Raw genomic sequence first — 27,649 nt, 5'->3', positions numbered from 1 at the left:
GTTGATGTGATACCGTATGACACCATATGCTTCACATTTTCTATTGAATAGACACAAGAGGCGTCTCTTCAGAAGTTTTGTGGACTGTATTTTTATGGCATTTACCCTCAAGATGCTATATAGGGAGCTTAGAGACTAAGCTGCGGATTCCATATTCCTCCTCCAGGATCAAGAGCTGAAAATTTAGGATTGCATTCTACACCCATTATTGGGATTTGCAAATCCTCTTGATGATTGCAATGCCTAATCAAACAGCTGGTACCCAGTTCAAGAGGCAATGCAAAACCACAGGGATTTTGAGAGAGAAATGTTATACAGTCATCATCACAGGGTAAACCAGACTGCAGACGAGGACTTTATTGTTGGCAAAGCGCCAATGGGTTATATTTCTCTTGTGACTGGATGAGGAAAAATAAATCCCAGTAACATATGATTACAGTGACATTTTATATTTGAGAATAAGTCATGTTATGCCACACCAAATTAACAGGAAATGTTTTAGTGAACTGTGTATTTTATGGCAGCTTCCCAAATACAAAAATCTATAGGAATCAGCATTAATCTTTTATAGGTTTGCATAAATCTCTACCAGGGTTATTCCAGTTATGCTAATCATTCATAGAACTTTAAGTAGAATGGGAGCTGCGGTAGGAAAAAAATCCTTCTCAATTTTCCTTTTCTTGCTTCTCTAGCTCTACTAAACTTCATAATTATGTCCTGATTTATGATTTTTTCATTGATGTAACATGCATCTCAGTATAGGATATGTAATTAGCCTTCAAGAAGCTTTCAAGAATAGATTTGTCTGGATGACTACTATTTGAAGAAATGCTATAAAACAGCAAGTTGAAATTAGATCTACAGAGTAACTGAAGTTCATTCTTTCTCACAGACAGCTAAGTGAATATCTTATTAAACATCACTACATCGAGATACTAGAAGTAGCAGAATTCACAATGAAGGAAGCAATTCTTTTTTTTCTGACTGACCACCTAAGGTCATATCAAAGGAAAAAAACTATTCAGATAGTCAGTTGTTTAGCACCCTCAACATACCAAGTGTTCATAAATGTGAAAAATATTCATTTAACGATGTTTGCAAGCAGATTTATTCTGAATGGTTTAGAGACAGTGGAATGGCAGAAAAACATTTTACGTTTTTAATAATTGTTATTCTTATTTAACAAAGCAGTGGTATAAACAAGCCAGTGATTCAAAATCAGAGCCAGCCATATGTCTCAGTCCTTGAGTACACACAGTTGTTATTGTATATGTTGTTAACTTTTGTAACCTTTATAAATTAAGGCAATAGCATGTGTTCAGAGAAAGAACTGTGTGTGCTTTCCTTCTCCTGGGAAAATCAGGTATAGATACTTAATCGATGGTCTTACTATAGAATCATCAACTAGAACTTGAGAAGTACAGAAATAAAAATATATATTCAGCTGAGTTATATTCCTCTATGGCAGCAATTTGTATGATACTATTTTAATTTAAAGAAATTACTCAAGAAATAGGTATAGGTGCAGAAATATAATATAGAATTAAGAAATTAGGGCAGAAATTGAAAGGGCACTGTTCAGATAAGAAAACCCACCTTATTTCCAGGTACATATGAACCACTTTATTGTTTTTTTCACATGACAGCTGGTTTTGAAACCTTACAATTCTGGTCAATTCTAAACAGTGGAAGTCAATTTAACATTAGGGTTCTTGTGAGATTTTTCTTATTATCATATGAATAATCCTCCCTAAACCCACATATATATATAAATATATATATAAAAGATGAACTATTCAGAGCTATTAACTAATCTTAGAACACTAGCTCAAGAAATCAACAATTTTATTTTCTAATAAAACATTCCAATGTGCCTGATGAGGGGAAAAAGTAAAAGTGGAAGTTAGAATTCTCAAAATAAGTTGATTCAACCTTGAAATAATTTACATTTGGAGGATAAAGATATAAATAATGAAAGATTAGTCAAGGTTCAGTTTTTCAAAAAGTAAGATATCTTTTCTAAGAAGAAATGTTATTGCTTATGCTCCATTTCAGTTGCCCTATTTAGAATCAACACTTTCAGAGAAAGTTTATTTAATTATTTAGTTAGCAACTCAGTCAATCAAAAGTTTATGTAAGTTTTTCATAACTATTTTTAAGACCCCATATATTCTTAGCATATAAACTGCATATCAGGTTTTAAAAAATAAACATTTACAAAAACCATGTAATTTAATTTTGTAAGTGAAGATTTCAACAGTTTTTTTTTTCACTCAAGCTGTAATATAAATATACATCAAATAGTTCTCCATTTACAGAGAAGCAACAAAAGAAGGAAAAACTGTTGATTGTAACAATAATTACTCATTGACTCTTGATAGCTTTAGAAAAGCAGTAAATATCCACACAGCATCCTGTGTGAATTATTTATATGTATATCTTTAAAAACCAAATGCATTTTAAAACAATTAAATATACTTTGGCCTTAACAAACTTGGTGAGAAATCGTATAACTCTGTATTTTAACCCCTGGGCTCCAGAAGAAGCATTGGTACCCTAGTTTTCCTGTTTACTTAGCCCTTTGGAATGCTAAATAGTCCTTTAAGGGCAAGTTTAAACACTTCTACAGCAGCAATATAGGAAAACAAATTATTGTAACAACAGGGAGACTTCCAAACTGGAGTTTGCTACTGGTTTTATACTCTCCTCCACAGTATCCAACAACACTATAACCTCAGCTTCCTTAACATGTCCATGACTTTGCTTTGCTCACTGTTTCTTTAGCTTTATCTCTCCCCTTTTGGAAACTAGGTTTAAAAACACAGAAAACATTTTTGTGGAAAGAAGGGTGGATCAACAAAAAAATCATTTGAAGCATATTTTAGAGGCATTGCGAGGAAGTCTCATGTTCTTTAAATATGTGCTGAAGGTAGTAGCCTCTTCTGCAGACAGACAAAGAGTAAGATGGAAGTCGAACATCCAGCAAGTTGAATGAGTTTAAGGAAAATGCTACAATATTAAAAATGGTCAGAAGGGCTTGAGTCAAAAGAAGGGACAGGTAACTCACAGAAACTTTTCTCATAATTCTCAATTTACCCCTTTACAACTACTGAAAAATGGAACAAGATCTGTAAACAGCATTAGCCAGAAGAATTTACAGGTCAATAGCATGAATCACAAAGATAATCAGACAAAATGAAAAAACCCTTACGCTGTGAAGAAGTCTGCACGCTTCAACGGAATGAACATGCAAAATTTGTAACTATTACAATCTGATAAATAACTCTAACCTGCATACAGTAAATGATGCAAATATAAGGGTAGTCATCACCATAATGAGTTTGAGTTACATAATTTCTCTATAAAAGGAACTCTACCACATCTCCTAAAATTTATTTTGTTCATAACGCATTGCAGCTTAGAATTTTACAACTAGAAATTCTTGTCTTCATTGCATGCATGGACAACTATGGTAAATAATATTAGACATATACTTTATTAATCATTACTGATTATCATCAGTATTTTATGACAAAATAAATTTTAGTATTCCTGAATAACTTCCCCAAATAATTGAAATAAAATACACCTGACATACACACACTTCTAAAATATTAATTTCCCAGATACTTGCTTATTAGATTTTGTCATATTTGTCTGCATACAGTGATTAAGCAAAAGATTTTAATGTTGCAAAATAAAGTAGTAATCTAAAACCAGCAGATTTAATAGTGCACATGCAATCTCATTTCTGGCCCTTCTGAGTTTATCCCAAGGACTGAATACTAAAAATTAGTATACTATAACATTATTAAAAATGATAGCACACTATAAATGCACAAAGAAGCAGCAATTAAGGTATCATGAGCATTCTGGAATCTGGCATTTCCTAATTTTGGTGTGCTTTACAAATAATGTAAGATTTGTTCCTATGTAATCCCTCCTCTGTGCTCTTTTAAAGGAAAAAGCAAACAGTTCTGCCTGTGGCAAATGAAACAACTCATTCCACTCTCTTCTTCTCCTCCACCTCTCATTGTTTTTGTTGGAATATTAAGATACCTTCATGACCATATGATGCTTGTGTCAGAGGCAGAGAAGGAGGAAAAAAGAAGGAAAACTATATGCAGGAAAAAAATGCCCTAGACATGGGAAGCCATTTACTTGGGAGTGGGAACCGAGCTTTATATCTTCTGCAGACATCAGGCCTAAGATAAAGCTGAGTTCTGAAAAAGGGACAGCTTGGCTTGTTTCAGCTCCTGCCGCACCCCTTCCAATATACAGCAGCTCAGAGAGCTCTCAAGCATTCACTTTGGCAGAGAGGCCTGTCTGCCTCCAAATTCTGATGCAGTATTATTCTGGTAGTTGGTCACAGTTCTGCAAGTAAGAAAGGAAATCTCAACATCCAAGTTCATACGGCAGCAAAAGCTGAAGAGAATTTCATGTTACAAAAACTACACCGTAGTCTGAAGAGTTTATTTACACCAAATTAAAGATCTGCTGCAAACACTGTAAATGTTACAACTTCTCAAAGAATGTAAGAAACTGTTAAAATGGAAAAGGTTATGCCATCTAAGTATTAGGGTTGCTAGCAACGCCCCTATTAGCTACCGCACTATGCTATGAAGCCTGTAAGAGGAGGGAGCACAAGAAATACTGCCATTATGAACTCTTACATTCAAAAATTTCTAACTAGGAAGAGCATTCTTTGGGCTAAATTTTCTCATACTAATTCTATGCTAAAAGGTTAAGCTCTTTAAAAATGCTTAATAATGATCTCTGCACATCTATATAACCTAACTAGTTATGCGAGCACAGTAACAAATAATGATAAATTGGCTTTAAGGTTGCATACACATTTTCTCATCCATGTATCTGAAAATGCCTTAATTTGGTTTTTAAATTATCACATATCCAAATGGTATGAAAACAGAATTTGAGAAATGTATCAAAGTCACTTAACTGTGAATATAGCTATAGCTGTGTGCAAATACAAGAACACAAATTTATATTTGCACAGGTATCTGTATCAAGTATCTGTGGAACTACATATACTTACAATTCAGCAACATACTTTATATATTAATATACATCATATTAAACATAACTAGACACATGCTGAGAATCTGATAGACCTGTGTTGTGAAGGTGCTCCACTGTGAGCAGAAGGACTATCACAGCACATGTAAGCACACTTGGTACCAGCTTTCACTGAGCTGACAGGCAGTGGAACTGTCAGTAGGTCTGCAGTTTCTGGCACAAAAGTGTTCACCCGGATTCCCCAGTACTAACCCCAGTAGCTTCCCTGTACTGAACTTCATGCCACAGCAACATAACGTTTTATATTCCTGCTCATGCTGAAATCAGACATATGCCAGGATTACAGACAAATCCTAAATATCCCCCAAAATTTTTAATTTATATCAAGATCTTTGATGATCCAGGTTCAAATGACACCTATGCTTGTATGCAGCTCATCGGACTTCTACAAGGAAAATGAAAATGTGCATTGGCTCAGCAGCCTACATATATGTAGCTCAATACAAAAAGTGATCTTAGATATTGAAGTATAAAAGCATTCTGAGATATATAGATAGCTTTGTATAAGCACAAAAGCATAGCTGTGTAATTGATATAAAGTGGTTTTCTTTATCTAGATTCTTTTGGGAAAAAGATCAGCGAAGCATGGGAAAACATCAGGTTCCATGTACCTTCTTACCTTATTTTTTCATAAAATACTCGTGTAAAAGCCTTACAAAAGCAAACTCTGATGGAACTCCATACCCACCACTTAAATCCTGTAAAAGCATAGTAAGAGCTCAAGCAAACGTTATACAAGAGCATTATAGTAAATATATTATTTATTCATAGGCTACATTGAGTATAATTAAAATGTACATTCTGATGAAGAGGATCCATTTTTATTTAACATGCTGATTTAAAAAAACCAACTCAAAATATAATACCTTTTTTAATGATTTGCAGAGAAAAGCTCATTTGGAGAAAATACATACAGAAGCTCTGACATCCTAACATTTTGTAACAGACTATTAAGCTTTCTCACCCTTAGTTACATTTTACCTTATCCACAACAGTGAGAAAAAGCTGTGTATATATGATTATTGTTTACTGAGTTAGGTTGGTGGCTCTATTTAGTTCTGAGTTACCACACAAGCCATCGTTACAATTGACAGTATGGTATTATTATTAACAGACAAGCTAAAAACTGAACAAGGTAGAAAAACTAATTTTCAGTTTTACCCCAAATGGGATTTTTTTCAGTTGCCCTGATAAATACGTTGGTAAAGTACAATGAATTTGTAGGACATGTAAAATACTTAAGTTCAGTCAACCTAAAACACCTGAAAACTTTTGATTTTGCTTAAATATTTTCAGGTTTTTAGAGTTAATTCTTATAAATTAACTTACAATACAATGCAATGGATCACTAGCTATACATCTGGTTAAATGCAACGATATTTTATAACAGAAACTACAAACCATAGATTTTAATCATTATTATTTTACTGATTTGGAGATAAGTTTCAAATTGCATTAGGAATTTGAGCATAACAATACATCCCCTATAAAAAATGAAGTGTTTTGGAGAGACGGTAAAACTGAAAATGATTCAGCACTGGCCTTTCCCTTTACTGAGTAACTTTCTGACAGCCATGCTACTGCAGAAGTCTAGAAGATGTGATCCATGAAATCACAGACTCACAGAATGGTTTGGGTTGGAAGGGACCTTAAAGATCATCTAGTTCCAACCCCACTGCCATGGGCAGGGACACCTTCCACTAGACCAGGTTGCTCAAAGCCCTGTCCAGCCTGGCCTTGAACACTTCCAGGGAGGGGGCAGCCACAGCTTCTCTGGCCAACCTGTTCCAGTGTCTCACCACCTTCACAGTAAAGAATTTCTTCCTTGTATCTAATCTAAATCTACCCTCTTTCAGTTTAAAATTGTTACCCCTCATCCTATCACTACACTCCCTGATAAAGAGTCCCTCCCCACCTTTCCTGTAGCCCACTACAAGTACTGAAAGGCCACTATAAGGTCTCCCTGAAGCCTTCTCTTCTCCAGGCTGAACAACCCCAACTCTCTCAGCCTGTCCTTATCGGAGAGGTGCTCCAGCCCCCCGGCCATCTTCATGGCCTCCTCTGCACCTGCTTGAGCAGGTCCATGTCCTGCTTATGTTTGGGCCCCCAGAGCTGGACACAGGACTCCAGGTGGGGTCTCATGAGAGCAGAGGGGGAGAATCCCCTCCCTTGACCTGCTGGGCACACTTCTCTTGATGCAGCCCAGGATACGGCTGGCCTTCTGGGCTGCGAGCGCACATTGATGGTTCATAGTCAGCTTTCCATCCAGTAATGCCCCCAAGTCCTTTTCCACAGGGCTGCTCTCAATCCACTCTTCACCCAGCCTGCATTTGTGCTGGGGATTGCCCTGACCCATGTGCAGGACCTTGCACTTGGACTCATTGATCTACATGAGGTTCACACAGGCCCTCCTCTCAAGCCTGTCAAGGTCCCTCTGGATGGCATCCCTTCCCTCCAGCCTGTCAACCGCACCACACAGCTTGGTGTCTTTGGCAAACTTGCTGAGGGTGCACTCAGTCCCACTGTCCATGTCATCAACAAAAATGTTAAACTGCACTGATCCCAACACTGACCCCTGAGGAATGCAACTCCTTACTGGTCTCCAGCTGGACATCGAACCATTGACCACAACTCTTTGAGTGCGACCATCCAGCCAATTCCTTATCCACTGAGTGGTCCATCCATCAAATCCATGTCTCTCCAATTTAGAGACAAGGATGTCGTGCGGGATAGTGTCAAAAGCTTTGAAGAAGTCCAGGTGGATGATGGCAGTTGCTCTTCCCTTATCCACCAGCACTGTAACCCCATTATAGAAGACCACCAAATGTGTCAGGCATGATCTGCCCTTAGTGAAGCCATGTTGGCTGTCAGCAATCATCTCCTTATTTTCACCTTTCTCCTTAAGTTGCTTGACAATTCAATTTTTCTTCTAAATATTATTTCAAATGAAATTAAAATATGATTTTCCTCTAAAATCTGCCTGATTCAACCACATACACATTTCCTTTATGCAATGTGATCTGATTACCAGAGATAAAGTACTCAATGTGAATCACACTGTGAAAAATGTTATTCAGTATTTCACAGAACACACACACTCTACAAGAATTTAATAACAGAGGAACATCTTCAGGATGCTAGTTATTATGAGGTAATAATTCAGAGAATTAGTAACACTTGACTTCTGCCATGTGGCTCTAGGGATGCTTTGTTTAATTCGTATTCACTGTAATTTGTTGCTCAATTATACCCCTGCTCACTTGTAACTGAGGTCCTTTTGGTCAAAAGCAAGCCAAATGTCTACTGACATTGCAGACCGACCGCAAACTAAGCTACAGAAGAGAGCGACGTTAGTTTGACACCGATACACTGCCACCATCTTACTATAACTGCTGAAATAGTAATAAAAGATGGCTAGTATGATTATATAGTGCCGAAGTGCTATACAGAAGAAGACCGCTACCCTTTAGACTCCATCAAGTCAGACTAGAACAAAAAGTCAGACTGTAATGATAAAAAGTGTAAAGAAAGAGTAAATAAGTCTTCACTTAGGACTACTTACAGAATAAATACTGGTTATCAACCTTTTCAACATGTTTTCTCTACTTATGTTCCTATACCTGACAGATTTTATAACATAGCAACGAAATCATGTTCAGAAAAATGACAAAAAGCAAAAGGCCAACTTCCAAAAGAATAAAATCAAAAGAAGTCAAAATATACAATAGTACACAAAGCTTGAAAGGTTACATGCATAAAATAGGAAGCTTGCTCTCATTATGAAGAATGAGAGAGATACCAGAGCCACTTTCTAGTTATCTTCCTTCCATGGAGTTTAATAAAGTAGGCCTGGTTTACCTGATGTCTAAAAACTGAATCTTCCAATGATGTTGGTTAATTTATTCATCTAGCTTTGTTCTAACACATCAATACAACAGTATATTGAGCCCACATTTATTCTAATCACCACCAAATATAATTACAATAATATAGCTAGGTAGCAGCTAGTCATCTGTCTTTCTCCACACAGAAAAGCCAGTCATTAACAAACTTCTTCCAACTTAGATCCTGGAGTTCTAAGTGAAAAATAGCTTGTATTCAAATTCAAAACTGAGAAAGCATTTCAAACACTGCACTGTAATATTTATTAGTGCTGTTCATATGCTGATATTTTACTTGCATTGCATAACCAGCAATCTACATAATCTAGAAATGTATAGTAAAATTTGTGTGGCCCTGTTAACACTAATTACATTGCTGGTGCTTCTCACATCATGGAAATGTAATGATATAATTTTTTTAAAATGTATATAGTAAATATAGAAAGGCCTGCACACTTTCAGGAGGAATAATAGATGTAAGATACACTGATCATAGAGCAATAATAGTTATATAAAAAATCAGATTTATAGCCTTTATATTCATCACAATGTGATAAGATATCCAATTCATCTCTTCAAGAAATGGTGGAGAATGAGATTTTTAAATTACAGAGTATAAAAGAATCAGTCAGTTGATTCTTATTCTCTAGGAGCAGGGAGTTGATGTAGAAGTGAGTTCATGCATGGGCCCATGATCTTAACCAGATGAAGACATTCATAAATGTCCAGTGTGGCAGCCAATGCCATTTGGCAGCCTACATCCTATTCACTTCCAGTGAGTTCCATGAGGAACTGACCGCCAGGAGGGTGGAAAATAGAGGGTAGCTGGGCCCAAAGGAGACCAGGTAGCTGACCAACTGGTAGGGGGTTACATAAAGCATTCTTCGGGGCTCAATACTGAGCTATTTAACATCTCAGTGAGAAGCTGGACTATGGGGCAGAGTGTACGGAGAGACTTTGTGAATGACATCCAATTTCGAGGGGGGCATTCAGAAATATACTGACAGGCTGGCAAAATGGGTTGACAGGAATGTCACGAAGTTTAGCAATAGTAAATGCACTGGAACCATTCAGGCCAGGCACTGACTGCCTAGAAGGCAGCTTAGCAGGAAATATCTTGGGGATCCCTGTGAACAAAAATTTGAACAGTTAGGTACTGTTGTGGCAGAGATGAGGCAACTACATTCTGGGCTACATTAAGAGTCTTGAGGAAATTCAGCATCCCTCTTTATTTGAAGTTTGAAAGACTATATTTAGAGCCCAAGGTCACATTTCAGACTCCCCAGTACAAGAAAGACATTGATATATTGGAGCAAGTTTGGTGGAAGGCCACAAATATGGAGAGAGGCTGAAAGCAAGTTAGTTCAACCTTAAGAAGAGGAAGCTTAATGGGAATCTCATTGCTGTCTTCAGTTACCCACATAAAGGCACAGTAGAGATGAGTCAGGCTCTTCCCAGAGATGCACAACAAAAGAGAAGAGGCAATGGTCACAAATTGCAATAAAAGAAATTCTGACAAGACAGTAGAAAAACCTTTTTCACAATGAGGGCAGTCAGTAGAACACGTTATCCAAAGATGATGTAGAATCCATCCCTGAAGACAATCAAAGCCCAGCTGGAGAAAGTCCTGAGCAGCCTAATGTAATCTGAATGTAATCTGAATATAAATCACATTTTTTAAACCAACATGAAAAATAAAATGTTAACGCCCAGGCTAAAAAACTCCTTTCAGTTTGATTGTTCTGTCCAGCTACTACATAATACAGCTTTTTATTCTTGGGAAAAACGATCATAAAAATAATTTAAAAAAACAAACCAACATACTCCTCCACAGAATTTGAATTCTGTGCCAATGACCTAAATCTGGGCAGTCAGGCTTTCAGGCTTGGTAACAGCTTTCAGAGTGCATTAGTCTTGCTTGCAAACTATTTCCTCTCTGGCACAGATAAGAGAAAGATATCCATGCTTACTTCATTAAACCTATCATCAGCAGTGTTTGACACCGAAGATCAGCATGTGCTGCTGACTTGCCGGGGAGACTGGCAGAAATGAATCAGTCACCCTGAACTGGATAGGTCGATTCCTATCAGTCAGTTTCAAGACAAGTCTGATGGGTGGTCTGATAGAAAGCCTTTATTTGTATGATGCTACAAGGATTGGTTCTACCTCGTTGTGTTTAACACAAAACTTTATGAGAGACCTTGAGACAACACACTTCTTCAGTGGCAACAGAAACTAGCAGATTCCTTACTTTATTTCATTCCTGCAAACACAGATAGACTGCAGATCTAAGGCCCTTGTGAAAAATCTGGATGTATTGTTAAAAAATGTCTGGAATGAGACATTATTGATGATCTAGATGAGGGGATTGAGTGCACCCTCAGTAAGTTTGCAGACGACACCAAGTTGGGTGGGAGTGTTGATCTGCTTGAGGGTAGGGAGGCTCTGCAGAGAGATCTGGACAGGCTGGAGCGATGGGCTAAGGCCAACTGTAGGAGTTTCAATAAGGCCAAATGCCGGGTGCTGCACTTCGGCCACAACAACCCCCAGCAGCGCTACAGGCTTGGGGAGGAGTGGCTGGAGAGCTGCCAGTCAGAGAGGGACCTGGGGGTGTTGATTGACAGCCGGCTGAACACGAGCCAGCAGTGTGCCCAGGTGGCCAAGAAGGCCAATGGCATCCTGGCTTGTATCAGCAATAGCGTGGCCAGCAGGGACAGGGAAGTGATCTTACCCCTGTACTCAGCACTGGTGAGGCCGCACCTCGATTACTGTGTTCAGTTTTGGGCCCCTCACTACAAAAAGGACATTGAATTACTCGAGTGTGTCCAGAGAAGGGCAACAAAGCTGGTGAAGGGTCTGGAGCACAGGTCTTATGAGGAGCGGCTGAGGGAACTGGGGTTGTTTAGTCTGGAGAAGAGGAGGCTGAGGGGAGACCTCATCACCCTCTACAACTACCTGAAAGGAGGTTGCAGAGAGCTGGGGATGAGTCTCTTTAACCAAGTAACAAGTGATAGGACAAGAGGGAATGGCCTCAAGTTTTGCCAGGAAAGGTTTAGACTGGATATTAGGAAGTATTTCTTTACCGAACGGGTTGTTAGGTGTTGGAATGGGCTGCCCAGGGAAGTGGTGGAGTCCCCACCCCTGGAGGTGTTTAAGAGTTGGGTTGACATAGCACTTAGGGATATGGTGTAGTTGGGAACTGTCAGTGCTAGGTTAACGATTGGACTAGATGATCTCCAAGGTCCTTTCCAACCTAGATGATTCTGTGATTCTGTGAGAGAAAGTAAGGTGTGGTACTGGGAAAAAAACATTGATGTTATTATCTACATGTTCACTTTCAATCTGGAATATTGCAAACACTGTAGCTGAGGATGACATGAATTACTCAAAAAATTCAGTTTGGTTTATCATTCTCAAGCTTTTTATACCATACTTCAAAAAAATCAGGAGTTTAAAATGATAAGTATGTATATTTTAGTTTTAAACAACTAAATACAAGTTCTGCTTAGCAGTACTTTTAAATCTTAAAACACCTCTCTCAAGTGAAAATGGGAAGATTTTGTCTTTTTTACATTCCATAAAATTTTTTGTCTACAAATTCTGAAAATATCAAAACTTCTACTCAAGTCTTTAGCAAAAGCATTTTTTTTTTTTTTCAGGATAAGTAGTTACATTATGATAGCTTAATTTTGGTAATTTTGGTTGCAGCACAGAGACAGTAAATTATACTCTCTTGAAAAAATAAACCGCATAAATACAGGGCTTATAGCAGGAAAAAAAAAGGCTTATTGATACTTGTTCCATACTCCATATTCTTCATAGTCAAAGTCACAGAATCACAGAATCATCTAGGTTGGAAAGGACCTTGAAGATCATCTAGTCCAACCGTTAACCTAGCACTGACAGTTCCCAACTACACCATATCCCTAAGCGCTATGTCGACCCTACTCTTAAACACCTCCAGAGATGGGGACTTGTAATGGTTTAGCCCCTGCCGGGGTCTGAGACCACGTGGCCGCTGCCCCTCCCCCACAAAGGGAGTGAAATACAAAGCCCCGAAACTGAGATAAGGACAGGTTTAATACAACAGAACAACAGCAACACAACAAACAGCAACAATAAGAATAACAGTGATAACAATGAACAGAGCAAAGTATATCTACCAATACAGGAGTGAGAGGAGCAGATGTATAAAACCACGCGCCCCACGCTCCCGCGCCAGGATGTGACACGCCAGGATGTGACGTCCACATGGTATCTGAATAACCCGGCTAGAGCTCCCCCCACCACTGCTGGGGAAAGTTAAGCCTATCCTGGTTAAACCAGGACAGGACTCCACCACCTCCCTGGGCAGCCCATTCCAGTGCCTAACAACCCATTCTGTAAAGAAATACTTCCTAATATCCAGTCTAAACCTTCCCTGGTGCAACTTGAGGCCATTACCTATTGTCCTATCACTTGTTACTTGGTTCAAGAGACTCATCCCCAGCTCTCTGCAACCTCCTTTCAGGTAGTTGTAGAGGGTGATGAGGTCTCCCCTCAGCTTCCTCTTCTCCAGACTAAACAACCCCAGTTCCCTCAGCCACTCCTCATACGACATGTGCTCCAGACCCTTCACCAGCTTTGTTGCCCTTCTTTGGACACGCTCGAGTAATTCAATGTCCTTTTTGTAGTGAGGGGCCCAAAACTGAACACAGTAATCGAGGTGCGGCCTCACCAGTGCTGAGTACAGGGGTAAGATCACTTCCCTGTCCCTGCTGGCCACGCTATTGCTGATGCAAGCCAGGATGCCACTGGCCTTCTTGGCCACCTGGGCACACTGCTGGCTCATGTTCAGCCGGCTGTCAATCAACACCCCCAGGTCCCTCTCTGACTGGCAGCTCTCCAGCCACTCCTCCCCAAGCCTGTAGCACTGCTGGGGGTTGTTGTGGCTGAAGTGCAGCACCCAGCATTTGGCCTTATTGAAACTCCTACAGTTGGCCTTAGCCCATCGCTCCAGCCTGTCCAGATCTCTCTGCAGAGCCTCCCTACCCTCGAGCAGATCAACACTCCCACCCAACTTGGTGTCATTTTCAAACTTACTGAGGGTGCACTCGATCGCCTCATCTAGATCATCAATAAAGATGTTAAACAGGAGTGGCCCCAAAACCGAGCCCTGGGGGACACCACTCGTGACTGGCCGCCAATTGGAGTCCTCAGCTATCAGTTTCTTTTCAACTTTTGGTAGCCCATGGAAAGCATATCCAGTCACCAAAAAGTAATGTTTTAATGTAGGATGTGAATCTATGCAGAAAACTAAATAAAAATAATGGAATACTCTTTAGAAAATTAAATTAAGTATTCAATACAAATTCCTATGCCAGGACAAAAATTCTGGCTTCTTGAAACCTATAAAATTTACCATAGCTTTCACCAAGACATTTCATCCAGTACCTTACAATGAATTAAAGTTGTCACTAAATATTTATGTTCCATAAGTCTATTAACTGCACTCACTATCGCTGAAAAAATGTTTTTTAAAAAAAAATACAAAATGGATTTTTATCAATGCAGTAAGAATTTATTATCCCATGATACCGTCTTACCTCTATCATTCATACCATTTTATCTTTATGACAAAGTAAGTTGTCTAATGGTAATTTTCCATAAAATGACTATTCTTGGAAGAATTCCTTTTATTACTCTTCCCAACATACAGCATTGGACATAAGAGCTGGGAAATGAAGTGGTACTTCCATGTTATAAATTGTCCTTCACTTACATAAGTAGCAAAACCACTTTAATCTCACAGGTTTACTCATATAGATTACATAAATTACAAACCCATATTTTATAGTAATGACTGTTGATAAAACTCTTTTCGTCTTATTCTCAGTCACATGTGAACACAGCTATTTGGTTTATACACAAAGCAATTGTTTCCTTCATGTCTTTTATTTTTATCTACCACTTCATTCTATTTTATTTGTAAGAACTTATTACTGCAAGGCTGGTTTTCATTAATACTGCACAAATGTGTCTATGATAAACTCTTCAATATACATTAGAATGTTTAGTGTTACTGGTAGCTTTGCAGTTACAGACCTTGACTGTGTCTTTGCAAACTAAAATTGTTACTATGATTACTAGCTTCCTGTGTTTACAAATGTATGTTTATCAGAAGACATTTAGAAATGTTTGAGAAATGTTTCTTAAGCGATATCTTTTCAGTAAATTCATGTTTCCAGTACATGAAAATCAAGAGGTTAAACAATAGGATCCAATAAATAACAATATGCTTACTGGTTAATTACAAAACTTAGTAACAGATTCTTTAACCTTTAGTGATGTGGAGTAACACCTACAGGCTAAATGTGGAAGCCAGAAAGGTAGTCAGAGGTTTCTCCTCTGTCACTATGGGAAAAGAACTTCTACATTCTAATGAAGTGACAAAAAGGATCTGCTTCAGATATTCTGATTCTACAAGAAGTTCTGTATCATGCTGCTTATGCTTTCTGGAAATACCGGAGAACAGAGAAGAGTGCTCCAAAGAAGAGGCTTGTCTCTCATGCTATTAGGCACCAAATACCTTATTAAATATCAGCAGGAAAAAGCTTAATTTTGATACTAATCAACCAGAAAACAAAAAACCCTGCAGGATATCAGGCTTTGTTAGCTTGGATGCTTACTGAAGTACCTGGTGCAATGTAATGTAATAGCATGTAATAGCATAATCTTCCAATGTTTTGGCTGCAAATGTTGCACAGCTTTAGAGAGTACTTTTTTTCTGTTTTTAAAACACAAGAACCATGACAGTATTTATGAAGGTCTCCCTTAAAAACACAACTTATTTCCTTTTTTTTTAAAAATGTGATCTAAAATGATCATTTTTATCAGACAGTTTATAACTTGCAAGAAAAGAAGACGCCGTAATAGCTCCTTCAATGGGTATCTTGTGAACTACTCTGTCTCTGAGAGTGGGTCTGTGGGACCCTGAAGTAAAGTCAGCGTTCATCTAAAGCAGTCAGTTAGGCAGGGATGAAGAAAATAATGAAACAGACTGGAGAAAGAAAGAATAAAGAAACCTGAAGATACAGGCTAAAGGAGACAGTACTAGACACTACAGAGGGTTACAGAATCCCCCCATATAATGAACATATTACAGTAAGTGGAACTTTTTAAAATCTCCCACTACTTAATAACCAGTATTTACATTATAGTATTTTCTAGATACCTAATCACAGACTGTCATCCCATTGAGTTATGCATGATACAAATCCATAGTGAAAAATACAACCTGACAGTTGACACCAGTCCCCAACATCAGGGCAATTCAAAGAGCCTAAACTAGACTCAACCCAGGCTCCTTCAACTGTTGGTGAAGAGAATGAGACACTTCCACAGTTCTAAAAGACGAAGTACTGGGAGACATGCTGAATACCTACAGGATGCTGAGCACAGGGGTGTATGTGAATTTCCATTCCTCTTTGGAGTTCAGTCGCTTGAATCAAGACCATAAAAGTGATGTATGTGCCTACTGAAAATGTAAACCATGAAATTATGTTTTGAAGACTAAAACCTGCTTTCAGGAAGGTCCCCTTAAATAATATTACCATCTTTTGCATATTTATTTAGGAGTTAGAATACAAGCTCAGGAGGTGGTGACTTTGTTCATTTCTCTTTCTGGTTCACAAAATTTCAAGTCTACAACCTTCACTTCCCAGCAGAATATCCTGATAATCCAACTGCAAAACTAACTTTGCCCAGTAGGCCACATGAGAATTAAAAATACAAGAGTTAAGGCTTTAGAAGAACTTCTAACACAAGGGAGTCTACCTCCAGTCTACTGGAAAGAGTTAGGAGTCTGCTGATGTGCATTTAGCCTTTCTAAAGTACGAACTGTAAACTGTGACTTCAAGCGGAAAAGGTCAGATGCGCATCTCAGCTAGAGCTGCTTTCAGGGGAACTGTTTTGGTAATCAGAACAAACATTTTGCTTGTATTTTAAAAGTTGAGAAGTGCTTAGCCATGTAGCTGGCTAAACATTGGTGCTAAACACGCCATCAGGCAAGCTTTTTTGTTATCAATGTTAAAAAAGTATTAACTTAAAACTAGTAAAAATTAAGAACATTTAATATTATAAAAGAACAAGAGCTCATAGTGTCCCACTTGCCTGAAGCAAAAGAATAAATAGGATAAAATATGGGCAATCATCTAAATTCCACTTAAGGATCACCTGATAAAGAACAATTTAAGGAATATCAAACAGGAAAAATCTAGAGTTAACAGTTTATCAGTGACAATTTAGTGATTACCACTGCAAATGTATTTTAGTATATCCCCCCAACACATACTTTGCTATTACTGTCTAATGGAACATTGTACAATAAACGAAGAAGGCTACTAAAGGGCCATTTGTTTTCTCACTTAAGCTGAAAAAAATGTCAGTTCTATCAGTGACAGGTAAAAGGAAAAATAACAATCCAAACAGAAGCAACCCTGTTAAAACCCAGTAATTTCTTCAACAAAATTTATATCCAAAGGTCTGAATGCTGTATTCTATTGGCAGGCACAGTATTGTCAATGGTTGACACTTAACATTTCTGTTATAAAGATTTCTTTGTCAGATACCAGTAGACAGAAGAGTTTGTGAAATCCATACAAGCTTAAATGTGTAATTCACTGATTTCTACTGATAGAACCAAACTTATTTTGCTTTTTTAAATTAAAGTGCTGTATGTTATACAATTTTAGTGCACTTTCTGAATTCTCCATATTGGATGAACAATTGGATGACCAAAACCCTTCAGCTGCTATCAAATACTGATTGTTGTCCTGAATAATAATATTGTAATACATATTAAATATGTCCAAAGGCATACTAGAAGCTCATAAAATAATCATGACAAACAGATTTTAAGTAGAAGTCTGAAGCATGCTAAAATTTTACTTTTGTGGATTTTTAAAGGTAGTATCTCTCTGTAAGTGGTTGTCTATAATATTTACACTGTGCAATTCTAATTTTTGGCAATTACATCTAGGTCTGGACTAGATGTAAATTTCTAATGGTATTGCATTAGTTAAGTTAAGCATTGGCATAATTTACTCTCTGACACCACCATTACCTTCTGGCTGTATTACTTTCTAAAAAAAGTATCTTCTAGCTCAACTAGAAGTTACACATTTCATGCAGAAATCACTTTCTGAAATGGACAGACTATATAATGCAGGAGATCAAATCACGTTGTATTAATTGTTCCTCTGACCTTAAACTATTAATCTCAAACCTGACAAAATAAATGAAGGGCACACAAATTAGAAGGGCATAAGTTAGTAAAACACTGTATAAAAGATATAAAAAAATCAGCTAATACACGTACACTTCTTGTGAAAAATATTTTTTCAGTCATACCTTAAAAAGCTGCAATTTAAAAGTATGAGCTCATTGCTTTGAGATTTTTTTACAGTAAAAATTATTGTCTAGGGTATTCTAATAAGATGTGGATAGAAGCTTTATAAGTACATTCTCTAAAAGGTTTCTAGCCATGTGGAAATGCCTTCCCCCTAAAAAACCAACCCGTTGAACATCATTGCAAGAGAAATCCACTGACAGGAAAAAATGACACATCTGGAGGATAAGTAAAGGAAGAGAAAAAGTGAGCATGGAGCAGTAGATAAGAGAGTGCAGAAAAAGAGAGATCAATAGACCTGCTTTGGGAAGTAAGAATGTATGTTTTCAACTTCTGTGAAAAAAAGTTTATCAAATTCTGGCTGCCAATGTCAGTAAAGTATGAATGCACCTTTGACTAAATAGTTTTAGCTGAGAAGATAGCCAGTACAAAACACTAATGTCACTTTACATCAATAGCAATAGGACAGTAAGAAAAGTCAGGGCATAATTTATTTTTACTAAAGATTTAAAGTAGACCACCAGTCTTTTCTAAATAAATATACAATGATTAGTTTTGAAACAGAAAACTTGGATCATAAAGTATTTCCCCTAATTTTATGCAACAAGACTTACAATAAAAGGAAACAAATTCAAAGCTTTTGCCTATTTTAGAACATCTCTAAATTACCATTATAAAAAGGGGGCTGCGGTGGCTGCACTTGTGGGTGCACACAGGAGTGGGAGTGTGCACGGAGGCATGCACAAGCCTCGCCCAGGTGACCTTGCATGAGCCCTTGTACGCTCCCAGCCTTGCACAGGTCCTTGCACCCTAACTCCCTTGCAGGGTTGCTCCTTGCACAAGCCCTTGTACGTTTCCTTACAGGAACGTTCCTACACAGGGGCTTGCTCGCTTGTTCCCTTAAATTAAAAAAAAAAAAAAAAAATGTAGGAAATAATATTTTATTCCATAAAACATGGGCTTAATAACACAGCTGTCATTAAGACAAATCTTAGACGGAAATAACAGAAAAGAAATCCTATCTGAACTACTGCGGAAAGAATGAAAGATCTGCTAAACTTTAGAAGACTTGCAGATATTTTGAAGAACACATGGGCAAGTCCAAGCAACTTATGCAGAAGCATTTCTTTCATATTATAAAGAGATGCACAGTGAGACAAAAATAATAAAAATGTTCATGTGATAAGGGCAAAACCAATGGATGTCTTGAGCACACGAGACAGGCAAGAAATACTGTACCCTTTGATTTGGATTTACATTGGGTTTTGTGCAGAATACTATGTATTGCCTACCAACCACACCAAAAAAATCTCAGTAATATGCTTATGACTAATGAAATAGGCATCAAAACATAAGTTTAAAGACCTGTTCTCCAAATAGTTGTTACACAGGAACTTAGCAGTATGCCATGCTTGCTTCAAGGCATTCAAGAGTTTTCACTGCGCACCTATGGCATATTTTATATGTTTTAACTGTCACACATTGTGCAAAACTTTTGTACTTACCACCATATGCAATTGTTTACTCCAGACAAGCGCTAAAAGCTCTTCCATTCCAAAAAAAACCCAGACAAAACTAGTCTGGATTCTAAACATATTAATGACATTAGCTTTCAATTAAGGCATGACACGCTATCCACATATTTCTATTATCAAACTGAAATCAAATCTGTATTGTCTTGTTATCAAGATCTTGACACCACCCTTTACAGAAACATGGATGAAGAGTAATTTTATTTTCAAACGCAAGCATGCAAACTGTTAAATATACATTAAAAAATACTATCACAAATGTATGAAAAGCTAAACTGTGTGTTTATTATCCTATTATAATTCAGGCAGGTTTTATTATTACATCAGAATCCTGTTTTGTCAAGAGGCCTGACTGAAGTTCTATAGAAGGTCTATCTGACTCTAGAATTACATTGCTCTCAGGAGGAATTCCTTTACTTACACACTTCTCCTCTACTTACACCCATCAGAGACCAAAATCTGCTGCTATAATAAGCATAATATTTGTAATGTATCCACTGAGTCAGAGTATAACTATTAAACACAAGACTTCTGTAATGTAGCCTTCAGCACATTGTGACCGCATACTAGACCTTTATAACTTCAACTTACCTGACAGTTATTTTATCTAAGAAAGGAAGCTATCAGAGCACAGTAATTTTTCCAGCAAAAGATTTGTAACTATGCTATCAAAGTGAAAAGCTATGCCAAACTGCTTATATGAATGTCAAGTATATCAAGGAATCAACTGTTGCTGGGAGGAACCACTCAGTCTTTCACAGTATTTTTTCTATCACATTGTCCAGAAATTTTATCAATGTATCAAGAGTACTGTTTGCTACTATTTTTTGGCTTTGCAGTAATTCTCATTTCAAAATGGTTAAGAAAACTTCATGAAAAAACCAAAACCTCCCTGATTCCTTCAAAGACTTACCAGATCATTTCACTTAAATGTAGACCAGGCATATATACTAACAGGAAGTATCAGATAGGAAAAGAAAGAAAACTTCCATTTCCCTGGTATGGACTCCGGCCCTCTCTGCCTGCAACAAGGCAACACCTGGCCTCAGCACATCAGTGTACAAGTTTGGGGTGCACAGTCATAGCAAAAATTATGCTGGGTTAGTGATCACCCAGGTTCCCACTCTGATGAGTGACATTTAGTTCCTCTCCTGTTTCCCCAGTGTTCTCCCACTACTTTCTCTAGCAGAAATGCCAGTATGCTACCTCTCCTGTCTTCTTCACCCACTTAAAGCTTCCAATGTCATTTAACTTATAGCAGTGACAAGGGGAGACCGTGAGACGAGGGACAGCATCCAGAGGTTGACAGTTACAGACACGGCCTGCTGCTTCAATTCCTCGCACCATTCATTGCGTACTTGGCAGCAGTACTTGCTGCATACTTGTTGGAGCAGACTGTACAAGAAGAGTTAGCTGCAGTAGGGATCTCAGCTGATAAGCACGTGTTGATGTTACCCAAGCACTGATGCAGGCTTACTCAGTTGTATTTATTAAGTCAACCCTACATTTATGATGCAGTTCACTGTTATAATCAGAACAATATGGTGTCATGTAGTTTTTCTGAGGGTCAGAAGGGAGACTGACTTATCAGAAAATTATAGTATCTTCTCAGTTGTAGTATTTATTACCCCCTTCAACCACATCTTCAGAAAGGCAGCAAAGCTGTTAACACAAAAACTCCCAAATGCCTTTTTGCTTTTTCTTCCCCCAGTTCAAGTCACTTAATCATCACTAATTTATCTGACCTTAGTAGAAGCAGAGGTATGGAGGGGCCACAAAGCACTGTCTTATGGAAGAAGAGGTAGAAGTATGGGAAAACTCAGGTTGAAAAGGACCTCAAGAAGTCTCCAATTCAAACTCCTTCTCCAGGCAGGATCATCTCTGAGATCAGACCAGGTTGCTCAGGGCTTTTTCCATTTGGGTCTTGAAAACCTCCAAGGAGATTGAACAACTCAGGGAAACCTGATGCACTGCTTGACTATCCTCATGGTGAAAAAGCTTCTGACTATCCTGAACACCTCGTTTCAACTCACATCTGTCCTCCCTTCATTCACTAGAGTGAACAAACTGGCTCTATCTTCCTGACAGCCTTCTCATAGCTATTGGGCCATCAAGTCTCTTAGGACCTAATACGATTAGATACCCTGGTAGCTTTCTCCAGGCTGAAAAAAATAGTTCCCCCAGCCTCTCCTCATGGAACATGTGCTCCAGAAGTCTGTCTCTTCAGATGGCTCTTCACTGAACTTACTCCAGGTATCCCACAGCATTGTCAGTCAACTAACAGGGAGAAGACCAAGATAAAGGCTGAAGCCTACCTAGAGCCTAGGATTTTCCTTAGCTGGAATGAATGGTATCAAGTTGAAAGAAAGAATATCTGCCTATGTTCTTTGGAAACTGTTCTGGAGTCTGGGTGTTGACAAAGTGTATGGCAGATGCGTCCTAACTAATCTCTTTCACATTTTCTGTTGGTTAGCTAAAGGCACACCCAGCTGCATGCTGACTTTAGATAATTCCCTACTCAGCAAGTTGATGGCTTAAAATCTTGTTCTGAGACTATTGTTAACAACCCTTTTCTAAAACTTTGTTCTGAATTCCTACACTTGCAGTCAAACCGCTAAAAAATGCCCACTTCATTCAGTGAAATAACAGATGAAGATACCCACATACTCAGACCACTGCAGGATTTTAGCTTGTATGAAATCTGTAAACATGTAAGATCTTTTCTCTCATATACTTAAAAAAAATTAGTCTGACATTTGCTCTTTTATATCAGCTTCAGTTTGCAAAGTTTAATTCCAATGCAAGAATTTGCAGAATTTGACAACTATCTCCATAATTGTCTCCACTTAGAATATTTTATTCATTAGTTCATAAAAAACTGATTAGTAGAGGAGTCTTGAAACATCACTGTCATAATGTTTTAAAATCAATTTACATTTACATCCTCTAGGTATGAAATTTAAAACCTTCCAAGGTCTTTTTCTATGTAAAATATCATGAATCAAATGAAGTGATTTGAGACAACAAGAAATGTCAATCAAAAACATGAAATGGAGTCTAGCTGATATCTTATTATCTATTTCAAGTCATATGACTAATTATTAAAACAAAGATTTATTGGCGATTCAAGTGTGCAACAAGATTTTCATAAATGGAACGGCATGATTTCTTCATGCTTGAGGATATTAAACAAATCTTATCATCTTAGCACTGCAACTATGAACAATATCAACCTTTCCTCACATCTGCAAAAATTAACAGCTGATTTTAAAGTATTTTAAAATAACAAGAGCAGTATGATTAAGCCATGTAAGTTATAGCTGGAATACATAATATGAAATATGCATTAGTATTTTTCCAGTGTATTCTGTTTTTACATTATAGTATCAATGTGGTCATTACAGCAAAAAACAAGCATGGAATTGGAAAGGAACATGACTTTATGAGGGGAAATAAAAACCTTGTGTTGAAGCTTTTCATATTTGGATCTAATGCAATTGAAGTGCCGCATCAATTCAGTCGCATGACTGTGTTTTGGCACAAAGGAAGAGGTACAAATATGCAGCAGAAGCAGGCAGGGCTGTAGCAGCTGCAACTTTTATTAGATTATACTCTTATTGAACTTGTATGTCAAGTCTGCACTGCTGTCAAAGAAAATGCTGGGCTACTTTTAATCTAGGTTTAACTAGGACCCCAGTCTAGTTCACTGCATGCAGAAGTTTATATTGCACAAATGTCCAGGGATGAAAAGCACACCCTCAATTGTGGTGCAAGTTTAAGCTGCTTTAAATGCCTGTGGAATTACTCTGCTAGAATGCAGTTTCATAACTGGTTTTAAATTAATTAAGACCGTGATGTTGCCAAGAGGGATATTCCTAAACACAAAGCTTGTGCTGACAACATATTCATGTTTCCCCTTCTCCTTGCATAGGTTAACAGCTGTTAGAGCTGATCCAACCTCCTCTGTAGTTCCAAGAACCACCAATGTAAATGCAAAAGGAGAGATGGAAGCAGTCAGGACAGGGAGGAGGGCAGGACAGAGGAGCCTCCTGGTAGCAGGGTTGCCTCAGTCCCAAAGACTGCAGTTCGACACTTAGCTTAAACAGGCTGGAGTACTTTTCAGCAGGATCAGTTCCCTGATCAGCCAACATTGTACAAATGTGGGCACAATAAGGGCAGCAGTAATAAACAGCCTGAATCAGGAAGAAGATAGGACTGCCTTCTAGAGCACCGACAGTTTAAATTGACTCACAGTGTTCAGTAAAGTATCCTCGCAGATTGTGCAAAATTGTGATTGTTAAACTGGAGCAGTTTCTCCAAGATGGACGTGCTACTGCCAAATAAACATTTATCAAAACATTCCTTTAACTTGACACCTACTTGCCCCAAAATGTGCTGCCTTTTCCAATAAATCAGCTATTATAATAGAAAGGTAAATTTTTTTTCTTGTAAACTATCTTTTCCTATAGCCTTAAAATCAGATTAGAAACTGTTACTGCTATACAGTAAATAACAAAAGTACTTCTAGTTACACAGTGTGGATGAATATAAATAGGCTGTCAAACCACAAGTTTCAGCATGTAAACAAAGCACATTATGGTTAAAATGAAACTCTTGCTATGAGTTATTATCAAAGGGTAAAGGGTAAGAAAGTCCTTCACAACGCACATTACTGATAATGGCTTGAAAGAGGAGTTTAAATAACAAAGATTGAGAGCTCATTCCAATAAATACAGACTGCAGACTCCTAAATAAGGAACAGAGGGATGAAAATCCAGAACCGCAATCTAAACTTTTTTTTTTTTCTGCTTATAAGCAATTACACTTCCTTTAGGAGATGGGAGCTGTGCTTCTGCACATAGCTAAGACTCTCCCAGGTTGAATAGCTCTGCTTTGGTTTTTCAAATCCAGGAACAAAACAGTTCTTAACATCACTGCCCTTCTAAGGCCATCTAGTAGATATTCTCACTTTTTTCCTTACACACGGGCTGGATGTGGCCTGTTACTAGCAGCAGTTTCTGACTGATTTCATGGAACACAGATGGTCGTAATAGTGATATTTTCTATATAAAACCTACTGGTTTACACACTAAGCCAGGAAGAAAATCTGAAGTCAGTACTCTGGCCAGAGGAGTTCAAATTCAAATGCTGCAAAAGGACACTTCAACTTAATTGGTAATATTGTTACTAAAGGAGGACCTGTAGAGAAAAGACAAACTCCTTTCCTGCTGAAGCTCTGCCGCTTTGTAGTAAGGAATTCAAGGTTCAAGAAAAACAGGAAAAAAAAGAACATCCTTTCATAGCTTTATTGGCTCAGCACTCAGGAGGGGATGTCTTAAGTTCTAATTCAACTCCCAAAACATCAGATCCATTCTAACAAGCAATGATGGACATGAAATTCCAAAAACCAATGCTTCCAAAACTCCTGCATGAATGATGTATGCACTAAAATATATTGTCTAGTGAGTTTCCTACCTTGCCACTTTCTAGCCCTGTGGATCCTAACTCTTTGCAGCACAGTAACAGCACTTTTAAAGGACATGTGGAGACCTTCCCTCTGTGATCCTTTTCACCTCAGTAATCTTGTAACTTGTTGGTTAGGAGTCTTTTAAAAGTTGGAAGATAGACTGGAATTCCCTTTTTACAGTTCCCTTTAAGTAATAAAATGAATTCTCTCCTTGAAAAAGTGCTTTTACCACTAGTTTATTACAGAAAAAGGGGGTGCTAACACTTTATTCTCTCATGTACAGGTGCAGAAAATAGGAAAAATAACCATTTGGAGAGGATCAGAAGTGAACAGAGGTATCTTCCTGCTGTCCACATTCATGTACAGACACTTTTCTACTTGCTAGTCTGTATATTAATTTTTAATGACATTCCTAATTCTACACACACAGTACATGCGAAGTATGAGCACATAACATGGCATTCTTGATTCCACTTGGAGGACAAAACAATTAAAATGTATCATGGTATCTAGCTTGTTAGTGTAGAAGACCTTTATTGGATCTTGCTCTTAATCTAAACTGCTATATGAATTTACAGTTTTGAAATAACATAAACCAAAATACTTTCCTCAGTTCAGTAACATTTTTTTTTGGTGAATATTTATTAAGTAATGTATTTCAATAAGTAAATTTTAGATTTAGCAGACCTGAGAAAAGTCTTGAATATTGTATGTACTTAATTTCTGTAACTACTGCTGGCTATGAAAGCAGACTTGGGATGAAAACTTTACCCCGCAACTTTCATGAAAAATGGATTAGTGAAATGTTCTTTCCACTAGCACCATCAAAGAATTCTGAAACGTTTACTACAGTATTTACAGTCATATATGCATAATGGTAATCTGTTAGACTCTATGCTAAGAGTTTAGGACTTGCTGCATGCTTCCACCAAAGGCTATTAATCTGTACCTAGTTGTTTGACCTGGAGATGCTGAACACGTCGCTGACAACCCTGTGCCTGGTCATGCTGTTAACAAAAAGAATTACCATGTCTTAACTATACTTGCCTGCTGTGCTTTCAACCCTCCAGTCAACTCCTAAGCCTTCCATGAGAACTTCATCGATGATGTCAACCTCTGACAAGTGAGTACTTAATAAATCTGAAGCTCCATTTAACCAGTTGTTGGAAAAAAACAAAGGGACACCCACTTCTGCACAGACAGAGTGGCAGTGAGATACCTTACTCTATCCTGACTTTTTGCACACTGACTGGAAATTATTCCAGTGGCTGCCTGTTCTCACTCGGAGCTTTTGCAAAATAAAGCCCTGGCACTAGGAATCTTCCAGGACCTCTACCAGTTTCACTGCTTCCTATCCAGTTACGAGCAGAACCTGTGGAGGGGTCAGACCACTGTCCACCCTACCTACGACAGGGCGCCAAGGGGGCAGGCAGGGGGGCAGGCAGGCAGGGCAGCAATGAAACAGGTTGCCCAGGAAGGTCAGGGAATCTCTAATGTTGGAGGGTTTCACAGCTTAGCTAGGGAAACCCATGACTGACCCAACTGAGTGCTAGTGACAGGCCCACTTCAAATGGGAAGCTGGGTTAGATGATCTCCAGAGGTCCATGCCAAAAACTCCATCATTTCTATGATTCAATGAGTAGCTTCAAAGGCAGATTTACTTGTTTGGTGTTGCTTAATGACAGTACCACATGATTTAACATTCTGTTAACGTTTAGGAAGTTAGAATTTCAGCCATAAAAGTTAAAACTACAAATATTTAAGAACTTAAAATCTGATTAAACTCATAGCTAGTTATGTTCACAGGTCAAAGCTCCTTTTTAAAAATTAAATATATATTTCTCAAACTCCAATGAAACTGCTGATGCGTCTAGACAAAATCAAGCGTCTTTACCTATCAAGGTGTAAACGAATATGTGCAAATATCCATGACTTGAATTTTGTCCAGAGAAGAGGAAAGGTCTTTTAAAAATTAATCCTTAAACTCGCTGAAGTGTTATAGTCTATTCCACACATCTCTAGAACTAAAACCAAACAACCAAAACAATCTTTAAAACAAAGGGGTTTTTTGGTTGTTTTCGTCTTGTATTTTTCCCACTAAGGTGAAACATGTTTTAGTTTTACTAATAATGAAAAAGTTTTTAATGTACACAATTTCTCCTTCAGTTAAAATTTGTTTAAAGATGGACTCGTTTGCATTTTTAAGAGAATGCTCTTATAGATAACAAGTCCAGAGAGGCTGCTCCAGGAGCTTTTTTTTGCTTTCAGCAAAACAAGGGAAATA

General features: G+C 37.9%; 1 protein-coding gene across 5 annotated transcripts in view; it reads right to left on the bottom strand.

The window, feature by feature from the left end:
• The window catches only part of PACRG (parkin coregulated), a 253,642-nt gene that overhangs the window by 224,347 nt on the left and 1,646 nt on the right, over nt 1-27,649 (bottom strand). The gene's annotated exons all lie outside the window — the stretch shown is intronic.

This window comes from Strix uralensis, chromosome 3 (assembly GCF_047716275.1).
Source record: "Strix uralensis isolate ZFMK-TIS-50842 chromosome 3, bStrUra1, whole genome shotgun sequence".
NCBI lineage: Eukaryota > Metazoa > Chordata > Aves > Strigiformes > Strigidae > Strix > Strix uralensis.
The sequence above is the reverse complement of the archived record's forward strand: the minus strand, read 5'-3'. Positions and strand labels throughout refer to the sequence as shown.